We start from the raw sequence: 12,991 nt of genomic DNA on the forward strand, positions 1-12,991 counted from the left end.
TCCAGTCAAGGGAAAATACAGTATAATGTAACATAGCCAGGGTTAGATGACCTAATCTCAGAATCAGGCCATTTCGTGATGTTGCATCTTCTCCTCCAAGGAGCTTTGTCAGTTCTAACTGGAATATGGGAGTCAAGCTCATAAACTGTAGCTGTCTATTGTTATTTAACGACCAGAAACTACTCTTGAGTACCCCTCCTCACCATCCCCTGATGAGTCATTGTGTTGATTAGATGCAGGAAGGTGTGACCTATACTGAAACTGCTTAGGAATGAGATCCAAAGCCGCATTATAGGTACTGGAAAGGTGAAATCTAAGCCCTTCCCCTATTTAAAGTGAGATTTTCACGTTTGACATAGCTTCTTTTACTCCTCTCTCAAACCATCTACCTTCTCTGTCAAAGAATGTGTCCTTTGACATCTTCAAAGGTGTGTCCTTGTCCTTCAGTTGTAGGTGGACAGCAGAGTCTTGACCTGAAGAGGTGGCTCTCCTGTGTTGTGCCATGCTCTTGTGTAATTGTTGTTTAGTTTCCCCGATATAAGGATCTGGGGTCTCATTTATAAAACATTGTGTAGAATCCTTACTAAAACCTACTTAACCTCAGCAAAAAAAAATGTACTTACGCCAAGTAAGTTTGTGACCTATAAAACATGGAGTACACACAGCTTCACGCAATCTCCGCTTTATAAATCACACTCTACCTAGAAATGTTCTCAGGTGTTTCTGGATCATATCCTACCCTCAACACGCCCACTTTCTGCCATAAATGGTCAATGTAAAGTGCCTTGTGGATCTCATGCATATGCATAAGCCAGCTCGTTGCAGCATTTCACCATTAACGATGGTGACCGCAGATCAAGGAAGCGCAATTTCACTGAAGCAGAAATTAAGGTACTTGTGGGTGAGGTGGAGAAATGAAAGGAAGTGCTTTTGCAAAGCAAAGAAGAGAAAATCCACGGAGTGGCACAGCATTGCTGATGCCGTCAATGCTGTGAGTTCTTAAGAGAGATCTGTGGCAGGTATAAAAAAATGATCCGATCTGAAGGTGGAGGCAAAAAAAGATGTTTTGCCACTGGCAGAGGCCCTGGCACCTCTGATCCCCCACCACTCGCTGTTAGGATCTCAGCAGTACTCTGAATGGCAAGCGTGCATGGCATCGTGCCGGAGGAGGAGGGAGACAAACCATTATAATCGATAGAAGTTCATTCACCAACTGGCTTGGTCTATATTTAATCAAAATATTAATATTTAATTTAAGAGATTAAAATTAATAGTGTAGCGACATGAAGGCCCTTATTTTGTGACCCAAAGGTCACACTTCCCCAGCTAGGTCACGCTGTCCTGGCTGAACTTCTGTCCCACAGATTATCCATCACAGGAGACGTAGAGTCTGCTAAAACCATCTTTAATCTGACTGTCTTTTATCTGTCTGCTGTTCCTCCGCAAGATGAAGGGCACTTCAAGATTTAAAATAATCATTTTAATAAACTCTTTACTGTTTATTACAAGGTTCATAAATAATCATCATGGTTCATTATAAATGTGTTTAATTAATGAGATGACTTATTATTCTTTGGATTAATAATAATTATTCTTTATGGTAATCAGTAATGTTTGATCGGTAACCAGAGGGTCATTTGCACTTGTACACACCATGCAGAGGGGACTGAATCAGGGTAAAGGTAACTTGCTGTCACATGTCTTTGCTCCATAACAACAAGCTTCCTGTCTCTGAGAGGGTGTGTCCTGAGGTTTTAATAAAACCAAAAACTCCTCAGTTCAAGTCAGTTCTGAACCCACCAGATACTCTCCGTGGCAACGAGAGTCCATGAGGATAAGGGTCGGCCACCCTGAAGCCTCCACCTAAGCTGTTCTATTACGCCGATAGAATCGCTCTGAATAAACGCCACCTGCACCAGCTGACGGAAAACTCCTTCAGAGTTATTGATTTTTTGAGACGCAACCAGTTTATCAGTCGTTGTGACCCGGAGACATCTCAGGACCGATTTGGTCGCACCAAGGCCCTTCTACCAACCTCGTGCTCGGAGTTCACCATCTCCACCTGCCTTTCGGAACCAGAAGAGGGTCTCCTGACTGGGTGAGGTAGACACTTCCGACAGATGGCATCTGTATGCTGTTCTCTCTAAGAAACAACTTAGCTGCAAAACAACTTTTCCACCCAGAACGCGTTTCTCTTTCTGAAAGAAATCTTCTGAGATTCATCCACGCATCCAAACATACGCATTCCACTTTAGTTTTCATTCTGACACAGGTTTGCTTTTAATACCAAGTTTTAATGTTGAAGCTGTTATAAATTGTCATTTATCAATTGTCATTTTTAAATCATCTTTAAATTGTTAGTAATAAATTCTTAACTTTTTAAACCTGACTCTTCTTTGAAATGAAACACAGAATGGTGTAAATTTGGTTATTGAATAAGCAAAGATTCCATTAAGTCTTCTGTTTGGTAAATAAACTTTTGCTATTAATTACATTTCTTAAATTAAATATTAATATTTGGATTAAATATAGACCAAGCAGGTTGGTGTATAAACTTCTATCGATTGTATAAATATCCTGGATATTTATACATGATATGGCTTCATGTGCTAATATTGTTTGATCTTTCTCAGGATCTAACAAAGCTGATAGCAAACAGCGTTAAAACCTAGTATGTAGATTATCTACGCTACATAATTGGCGAGCCCAAGCCAGTCTTTTTTAGATCAAAACACTATTTTGTGTTTCATTTTAAATATTTTCTAAAAACGGGAGCTATTTTCTTCCTCCGGAACCTCCGGAGGGACATCCAGCAGCTTATGTGATTGTGGAGCAGAAGTGGAAACATGTCATTTGTTATTGTAGTAACATACAGAGAGCCGAAGCAAAATCAGAGACAATCAATCAATCAAACTTTATTTATATAGCACTTAATCATGCAATACATGCAACTCAAAGTGCTTAACAAATTAAAAAGGCCCCGCATACCCGTATTCCCTCCCATCCCTAGATTTTTAAAAACAGTCAGACAATAAAAACCCCTTCACGACACTCATCCTCCAGCACACGCGCACGCGCACACACACACACACATACACGCACGCACACACACACACACACACACACACACACACACACACACACACATACACGCACACAAGATGGGTCTTGAGCCTGTTTCTAAAAACATGGACGCTCTCTGCAGCCCTGAGGTCCCCTGGCAGCTCGTTCCAGAGGCGAGGACCGTAAAATACTGGAAGGACGCCTCGCCGTAATATGTGTCCTGACTTTAGGGATGACAAAGAGACAGCTGCCAGAGGAGCGCAGAGACCGCGTGGGTACATACGGTATACGCAGCTCTGAAAGATAAGAAAGCCCAAGACCGTTAAGACACTTAAAAACTGTTAAAAGTATTTTAAAAAGAGACAAAGTAAAAAGCAACGAAGGTGGATCTCTGGGTATAAAGAATGATGACCCGCACTTGTATAGCGCCTCTCAGAGTAAGGACTGCAAAGCGCTTTACACTACAGTGTATCATTCATCCATTCACACACACATTCACACACTGATGGTGATGAGCTACAGTATAGCCACAGCTGCCCTGGGGCGCACTGACAGAGGCGAGGCTGCCGAGCACAGGCGCCACCGGGCCCTCCGACCACCACCAGCAGGCAAGGTGGGCTAAGTGTCTTGCCCAAGGACACAACAGCAGAATTCTCTGTCCGGAGCCGGGATTGAACCTGCAACCTTCCGATTACTGGACAACCAGTATATAAGAATCTACCAAGTGGAGAAGAAAAGAAATCTAAATTAGTGATATAAGTCCTAAAAAAGCGGTTTAGTTTTCTTCTCGTTTTCCCTCTCCCCCTCTCACTCCCACCCACACTCCAGCCCAGTAGATGGTGGAAATGCGACTACAAACTACATGCCACCCGCCATTAAACAACAGAAGAAGAAGAAGGAGCTGCTCTGGGCTCTTCCGCTCCTGACTGGCTTAGAGACAAGAGTCTTTAAACGCTTTTGCCTTCAAATAAACTGAGCTCTGACTTTTGACAGCTTTATTAATTTCACCATTTGTTAAACAGAATGTCCACCACAAACATCTACTCAAAGATTTTCAAAACATGGAAAGAAAGCGTGAAGTATAAGAGCACACAAAGACAAAAATATATAAGAGCCAGGGACCGACAGACAAACAATAGCCTGCTAGGGCTGCCATCTGCAAAAGTCTAGGTTCAACTCTGCAACCCACCAACTACAGCAGGAGAGCACCGTCACCTAATCAACTCATTCATCTCAGGGCAGCAGCATCCAGCTTGTTTCCCATGGTTGCCATGGTGACTCCAAGTATCAGTGGTGTTGCTTACCTCCAGCTGAAGATGTGGGGACTGCATACACCCCTTCCGACCCATGGGTGGAGTGGTGGACCCAGGGTGGACCACATCAGAACCAGATATGGGTTAGTCCTCACCATCTCTGTGATCCTCTGGTCTTCCTGGAATTGAGTCTAACAGAAACTGCCTTCCTTTGAACTTTGATTGAACATTAATCCTAAAACAGATTAAAACTGAAGATCCAGTTTGGTCTACAGCATGATTATGTAACAAAGACCAGACAACCTGATCCCATATCAGATCTGTGTGGCTCATCCAGCTGCTGGGATTGGATTATAATTGGATTGCTGTGTCCATCATTGTGAATGATTCTGCATGTCGTGGGTCAGACACCTCCCCACCAACATGACACTGAAAGGTGCTGGATAGCAGCTCTCCAGGACACGGTCACCTGCTCTGGGCTAAAGTTACTGTCTGCTGCAGAGAAAGTTATGAAAATACCCCTTGAGAAAATTATTCTGTAATGTTCATTTATCTTACACAAACACAAACATCCCAGTAAAACTGCCCTGATTCCATTATTTATTTACTGATACCAGCTGTTCGCTTGGTCATAGGCGATCCTCTGATGTCAGCAGCTGGGTCTCCTCTGGTGGTGTTGTCAGGATCAGGAGCTCCCAGAAGAATGTGCCTTTGAAGGATTTCTCCCTTCTCTAAACAGTTATTTGTTATATTAATTATATAAATCTCCCCGCAACACTACATGGACAAGCGGGTTCAGACAATGGATGGAATTATATAAATCTCAATGTATATATTTCCTGTTTTTGTTCATGTCCATAACTAATTTTTAATTACTATTTGACATGGCCTGTTTTTATTTTCTATTGTATGTAGACTGCATAGCTATATCATGTTAATCCAATAATTATTATACTAGTATATAATTATTCCGAACCCCAATGGCCTGCATGTCAGACAGCTAAATGCCTTGTACAGATACAAAAAATATACGTAAACACACATAAAATAATAATCAAATACAAACTGTCATATACAATAAGGTTAAAAGTGCATTATTGTGGTCTTATAAGCATATGTTAGAGCTTGGTTTTATTGTTCATTTGTATGTGTTTTTATGTTATGCTATACATATATATATATATATATATATATTGTTTTGTTAAAAAAATATTATTTTGAAGTGTAATAAAAGAAGGTAAATGGGGAAGTAATGTTTGTTTGCTTAAATGTAAATTAGTTAGAAACAATTATGGTGGAACTATGTTTGGCGGTGGTAGGATCAGGACTATAAAAGGTGATGCACCAGCCGACGCCCAGGTGTGTGTGTGTGTGTGACTGTTTGTCCTGTGTGTCTGTGCTGCCCTGCAATGGACTGGCTCTCTGTCCTGGGTGTACCCCACCTGATTACCCATTGACCGCTGGAGATAGACACCAGCCACCCCGCGACCCTATGTGGACAAAAGCGGATTCAGAAAATGGATGGATGTCTAAATCATCGCAGTCAGTTGTTCTTTTATTTATGAGGTTTTTTTTTTTACAATTTCTCTTATTTCTTCATTAGTCACTGGATTTAATAACATGCTATTTTTGTTATTTATAATTTTTCATCTATGTTATAATTAGTTCTTTTTGGAATGGTGTTTGCCAAGCTTGGTCCCACAGTAGTGAAGCATTTGTTAAATTCATTAATGAATTTGTTTGGATCGTTTATTTCAGTGTCTTCATTTAAAAATAATTCGGAAGAGTGGGTCTTAATAGAAAACATTCTATCTGTCCTTGCCCCGTTTGAACAGCTAACTAAAGAGATCAGCTCCTCCATTGCATCTGTTGCAGACGTAATACCGTCAATTGCAGCTCTAAAGCATCTTTTAAGTAAAGAAGTCGAAATGGACCACGGGGTGAAAACAATGAAAAGTACACTCGTCAGGTTTGTCAACAGACGATCTATGGTGATCCTCTGCACTTAATTGCGACTGTGCTTGATGCACATTTTAAAGATCCTTACTTGGATGTGGGAATAAAAGAGCATGCACAAGAAATGATCCAAGCTGCAATAGATGCAGACAACACAGATGGAAACACACCAGCACACAGAGCAGGAGGAGCACCGTAGAAAGGACTCGTCTTTCTGCACCAGATGAGAGGAGTGTCCCTTCATTGGCTGATGTGTTCTGTGAGATCCTGCAAGGGAGTGCCCCAAACAACAGGCCGGCTATTAGATTCTGACTCACTATGACTGAATATTTTAATCTTGCTATTGCCTACAGTTTTATTTATTTGATAAAAATGTTTATTTACTGGCCTTTTATCTCTCTCAACTGTCAGGCAGCTAAGAAGCTCAACAATTAGATGGTTATGTGTCTGAAGTCCCCATCTCCAGAAGTGATGACCCTCTTGCTTACTGGGGAAATAACCACGATCGCTTTCCTGACCTGGCAAAGATGGCACACAAGTACTAGTCAGCACCATGCATAAGCACCAACAGTGAGAGACTGGTCAGTGCTGCAGCTCATGTTCTTGATGAGGAGGAGCAGTCTTCAGTGTGAGAAAGCAGAAATGCTCCTCTTCATCAAGAAAAACGTGTCACTCTACCTTGAGAAGCAGAATGGACAGGTGTCTACACTCGTAGCCCACGTCCAAAATTATTGGTGCACTTGTTGTTGACAGAGGCCCGCAAGCTATGGTGATTTCTTTTTTATTGACTTCTATGTTGAAGGCCTACAGAGAAAATATTGTTCTATCAGCTGTTGCATTTGTTCTGAATGCCCTTTGTTGCAGGCTGTTGCAGTAGTCCTACACAGAAATAGGACACTTTATTTTGATGTGTTATTCACAGACGTTCTCAGCAGGCCTTTCGGTTATTATCCTGTACATTTATCATTTATTTTTATTTATTATTATTTTATATACACATGAGTGGGGTCAAGTGACACAGTTTATTTTTTAATTTTAGTTTAAATTGGGCATTGATGTCAGGTCAGTGCTAAATAAATATTTTATAGTTTTGTTATTGAGTTGTTGCAGTGTCTTTCTTTGTGGACAAAGTCAATAAGGTTAGATCTAGCATCTCTCCTTCAGCCTTATCGCTGCCTCTCCCGACTCCAACCAGGCCCATCATCCTAGATAGCTTTGCTCCTGTTTCTTTGCCTGAGTTAACCAAACTAGTTAACTCTATGAAGACCTCTGCATGCCCCCTCCACATCTTACCCTCATCTTTGTTTAAAAGTGCTTTTCAGTCCATCGGTCCCAGCGTGCTCTCTATAATTAATGCTTCTCTGGTTTCTGGTCAGGTCCCTGCTTACTTTAAGAACGCTGTAATCCACCCGCTTCTTATAAAACCAAGTCTCGACCCCTCTCTCCATAGCAGCTTCAGACCCATCTCTAAACTTTTGTTCATCTCCAAGATCTTGGAAAAGGTTGTGGCTAAACAACTCACAGCTGCTCTTGATGAACATAACATCTATGATAGCTTCCAGGCAGGTTTTCGTAGAGCTCATTCTACTGAAACAGCTCTTCTTAGGGTCTCTAATGACCTTCTGACTCACAGTGATGCAGGGGACTGTTCTGTTCTGGTCCTGCTGGACCTGACTGCAGCCTTTGACACTGTTGACCATCACCTGCTACTGGAGAGGCTGAGAGACTGGGTAGGCCTATCAGGATCTGCTCTGGAGTGGTTCTCCTCTTATCTCTCTGAGTGTTCCTTTTCTGTGGCCGTCTCCAAGTTTAGGTCCTCCACCACCTCTCTTACCCATGGTGTCCCACTAGGTTCTGTGCTGGGGCCTCTGCTCTTCCTCCTCTATCTGCTTCCTCTTCAGCACATCCTGAGCTCCTTCAAAGGAATCTCCTACCATCTTTATGCAGATGACATCCAACTGTACATCTCCTTTAAGCCCCATGAGATGTCTAAGCTGCAACTGTTACACACCTGCTTAGACTCTATCAAAACCTGGATGGCTGGGAGCTTCTACAGCTGAATGAAGATCAGACTGAGATCCTCATCTGTGCCCCAGACAAGCTGGTTCCCAAAGTCAGAGACTCTCTTGGTCAGCTTGCTTCCCACACCAAACCCTCTGTCAGGAATCTTGGCGTGACCTTTGACCCAGCTCTCACCCTGGATTCTCATGTCAGTTCTCTTGTTCGCTCTTTCTTCTTCCATCTCAGGAACATTGCTAAGCTGAGTCCCATTCTGTCCTGCTCTGAACTTGAGACAGTTCTCCTCACCTTCATCTCCTCACGCTTAGACTACTGTAACTCTCTTTTCACGTGTCTGAGCAGAGCCTCCCTGAACCGTCTACAGGTGGTCCAGAACGCCTGTGCTCGGCTTCTGACCAAGTCCTCCAAACACACCCACATCATCCCGCTTCTCCTCCATCTTCATTGGCTGCCAGTCAACTTCAGGGTTCATTTCAAGATCCTGGTTCTGGTCTATAGGGCCCTACATGGACAAGCACCATCTTACATTGGTGATCTTCTTAGTCCCTACACCCCCAGCAGGTCCCTGAGGTCCAGTGTTCAAAGCCTACTGGTTGTGCAGCGCACCAGGCTAAAGACCCAAAGGTGACAGATCATTTGCTGCTGTGGCCCCCAGACTCTGGAACTCTTTCCCCCTGAGCCTGAGATCAGTGGACTCAGTGGTCTCCTTCAAAAAGCAGCTGAAGACTCACTTGTTCAAGCTGGCTTTTGTATGACCTTCTTCAACCACTCTCTCTTTATTCTGCTCTCCCCACCTATTCCACCTTCCCCAGGATCCACTGATTTCCCTCTTTCCTATTCACTCTCTCTCTTTCTTAACATTTTTTCTTTTAAATCCCAATTGCCTATTTTTGCTCATTTTAAATATATTTTTGAACATTTTCTCAATGCTTTTTTATATTTTTACATTTTTGTTTTGTTTTTGTGAAGTGCCTCGTGATTTTTATCTTGAGGCGCTATAGAAATGATATTTTCTTCTTCTTCTGTCTTGATTTTAGGGAGGGTAGTACACATTATAGTCTTAAATGCTGTAATTTTAATACACGACAATCACTTTCATCAACATGTCGGTACATCCCTAAAAAGTTCCTCACTTTGTAGGGGAAATGGTTCTCAGTATGTAGTGTGTACAAGAACACACACACACACACACACACACACACAGCAGAAAGTTCAAATCTTGGCGGTTCCGTTGGGTCCTCGGCGGGTGTCCAGATGTCTGGACAGTTTTTCTCTGCCGAGGTTCTGATGCTTGATCCTACTGTAAGTCCGTCTGATTCTCTCTTCAGTAAAGATTAAAGCCTAATTTGAGCGATTAGCGACAGAACATCTGCAGCTCAGTAGAAAATGAATTAAGATGAAATTCTGCACACACTCAGGCTCCCAAGCCCCACAAACCCCCCAGGAACAGACAAGGAGGATCAATGAGAGTGTGACCTAATTCCTCGACAATCAGCGCTCCAAGAGTTGTTGTTTTTAAACTGTCTGCCAGCTGCTCCGTCCTGAGGAACCTCCACTCACTTTAGAGATGGCAGGACTTAAGAGTGGCTGGTGGAGTACCAGCAGACTTTCAGACCTCTTGTTCCTTCTCAGAGACCAGAGGAATCCTCATCCTGCTGAAGACGGAACCCACATCCTCCTCATGAGGCCGTTCTTCGGCATCCAGGCTGTCGTCATGGGAGACCAGGTGACAAATACACAACTGTATGAAACTGCTACTTCAGACACAATGGCGCTGGTGAAGTTTATGTTTATGTATTTAGCAGATGCTTTTGTCCAAAGCGACTTACAAGTGATATGAACTTCTGACTCTGGTTTTCCAACCTGTTGAGCTCCTGTCCCATGGTGACTCAGTAGTGTGTCTCACTCAAACACCTAAGTCCCACTGGACAACATAACTGTTGCACAAACCACCCACCTCCCATAATTTGGGTCTGGATAAGAAGCAAAACAGGAAGTGACAAAAATTGCAGTTCCACCCTCATCCGCTGGGGGCTGGTGTCAGAAGCAAGCAAATCCTCATTGACTCCCATGTTAAAAATACCAATTTCACAGCAGAAATAAACATGTTTATAGCCTGGTTCCAAAACATGTTTTAGTTTTAATAGATCTAGTTTACACTCATGACAACTCTGAAGGGGGTGAATTTTTTGTCACTCTTCTGTTTAAGTGTATTAAAAACCTAAAAATCTGTATAATTAATGAGCATCAGACCCATGTGACCACAGAGCTAGCTCCGTGGAAAGGCCTTAGCCCCGCCTCAAAACTGTTCCCCCATATCTCTCAACTTAGACCAGTAGTTGCGCCGTTTGTGTATTCTTTTTTGGGATATTTTTTGTGCATTTGTTGGACAAAATGACTTGCTGTGGCATTAATTGCACTAATAGAGCGTCCAAGGAGTCTCCACTTCATTTTTTTTTGGTAAGTAAAATTATATTTATGTATTTTAGGTCACTGCCGCTCATGCACTAGCTGAGCTTATATTTTAACATGTACTGTTTAACCATGAAATTTAGATGTAACGGGGTAAAACCCAGTGTATTTAACATAACGCTGCACTTTTGAAAATGAGTTGAAATATGACATGTTGGTGGAGCTGGGTTCCGACTATCGGTATGGTCTCCCTCCCCTCAGCAGCAGCTCGGCGCCTCTCTGATCGCAGCGGTGCCTGTCTGCTGCACGGGCTGTCGGCTTGTGGAGCTCTGGGACTGGGAGAGAGACCGGACCACAGAAACACTGCAGCTCGGTGAGCTGGTTGATAGTGCTTGATGTTAGTCTCCAGGGGTCCCATTTATCAAACATTGCGTAGAATCCTTACTAAAACCGTACTTAAGCTCAGAAAAAAAATTTACTCACGCCAAGCAGGTTTGTGATCTACCAAACATGGAGTACACACTGCCGCACGCAATCTCCGATTCATAAATCGGAGACTAACAAGAATGTTTCTCAGCTGCTTTTTAGTCACATCCCGCCCTCACCACGCCCACTTACTGCCATAAATAGTCAATGCAAAGTGCCTTGTGGATCTCATGCATATACATAAGCCGGCTGTTGCAGCGCTCCGCCAATGACGATGGCGACCGTAGATCAAGTCAGATCAAGGAAGCGCTATTTCACAGAAGCAGAAATTGAGGTACCTGTGGGTGAGGTGGAGAAATGAAAGGAAGTGCTTTTGCAAAACAAATAAGAGAAAATCCACAGAGCGGCACAGCGTTGCTGAAGCCGTCAATGCTGAGTTCATCAGAGTGATAAAAAATAAATGGTGCATCAGGATTTAATCCCCAGACTACCGGGTGAAAGTCGCACACGCTAACCAGTCAGCCAAACAGAGATCTCCCTTGTCCAGGTAGCCAGGGCGCATGATCAATCGGGTCACAGTGACAGGACACACACTGTCACAGACGCATGACATTCTGTCTCAATCTGTCCCCCTGCTGATAGTCTGCATTCCATATTCTGCACTTCAGGCTGTGTGTGTGCGCGCGTGTGTGTGAGTGTGCGCGCATGTGTGTGTGTACATGCGCGTGTGTGTGTGTGGAGGGTCTTGTTCTGTGTGAAAATGAAGCAGTACAAGTGATAATGCTGCAGGATTTTCATAATTTTACAGGGCTGTATGGTGACGCAGTTGTTAGCACTGTTGCCTCGCAGCACGAAGGTTGCAGGTTCGAAACTCGGCTGCAGCCTTTCTGCGTGGAGTTGCATGTTCTCCCCATGCATGCGTGGGTTTCCTCCGGGTACTCCGGTTTCCGCCACAGATCGCAGCATGCCCTATAGGTTATAAATTGTAAGTCGCTTTGGATAAAAGCGTCTGCCAAATGAATAAACATAAACATAATTTTATCCTTCTCAGCAGCAGCACTGCAGGTGCTCTCCATGTCTAAAATGTGCGTAAGCCAGGTTCTTAGTCAACTTAAATTTGTGCACATTTTTCCGCTACGTTCTCTTTCATAAATCCCAAAGTTTGCGTGGAAAGTTGCTTACGCAGTTTTCTGACCCCATTTTGTGTGTAAGCAGGCGTAATAAATGAGGCCCCAGAAGTCTGTATGCCATCAGATAAACTCGCTAGTTTTTTAATTCTTTTCATAATTGTAAAATAATGGTGGTGGGGCGACTAAATAACTAATTTGTCCACCAAGAGCCGCGACCGGGTGCCCTGTTCTCGTGGGAACTAGTGCTGTTTAATAAAATGGAAATTAGTTAATAAAATTGATTATTAAAAGGTTCATATCCTATCCAATAAGGCGATAGACTCAAGTGTTTGGTTGTATATTTTTTATAAAGTATACATTTTGTATTACTCTGTCTTAATTTTAGACCTTTTACTACAGACCATGATAAGCTATTAAACCCATATGCTTAAGTAGTTTTTTGTGTGAAGTTTTCCTCTAGGTGATCCAGAGAGGCTTGACCTTAGGGTAAGCAACCTCAGAAGATGGTGAACACCTTAAGTCATCACTTCGCCACGGACTCCAGGGTACAAACACATTATTTCATATTTTGGTTAAGATTGAAAAAACTGAAGCATCAGCTGTATAATATACAGATGTTACATTGCTGTGTGTTTAACATAACAAAAACAATTCCCCCTCCCTTGAAATGTCTGTGACTAGAGCTGTTTAGATTTGGAAACAATCACACTATTAATTTCCATATAATTCTAT

The sequence above is a fragment of the Nothobranchius furzeri genome, chromosome 12 (assembly GCF_043380555.1).
Source record: "Nothobranchius furzeri strain GRZ-AD chromosome 12, NfurGRZ-RIMD1, whole genome shotgun sequence".
NCBI classification, from domain to species: Eukaryota; Metazoa; Chordata; class Actinopteri; order Cyprinodontiformes; family Nothobranchiidae; genus Nothobranchius; species Nothobranchius furzeri.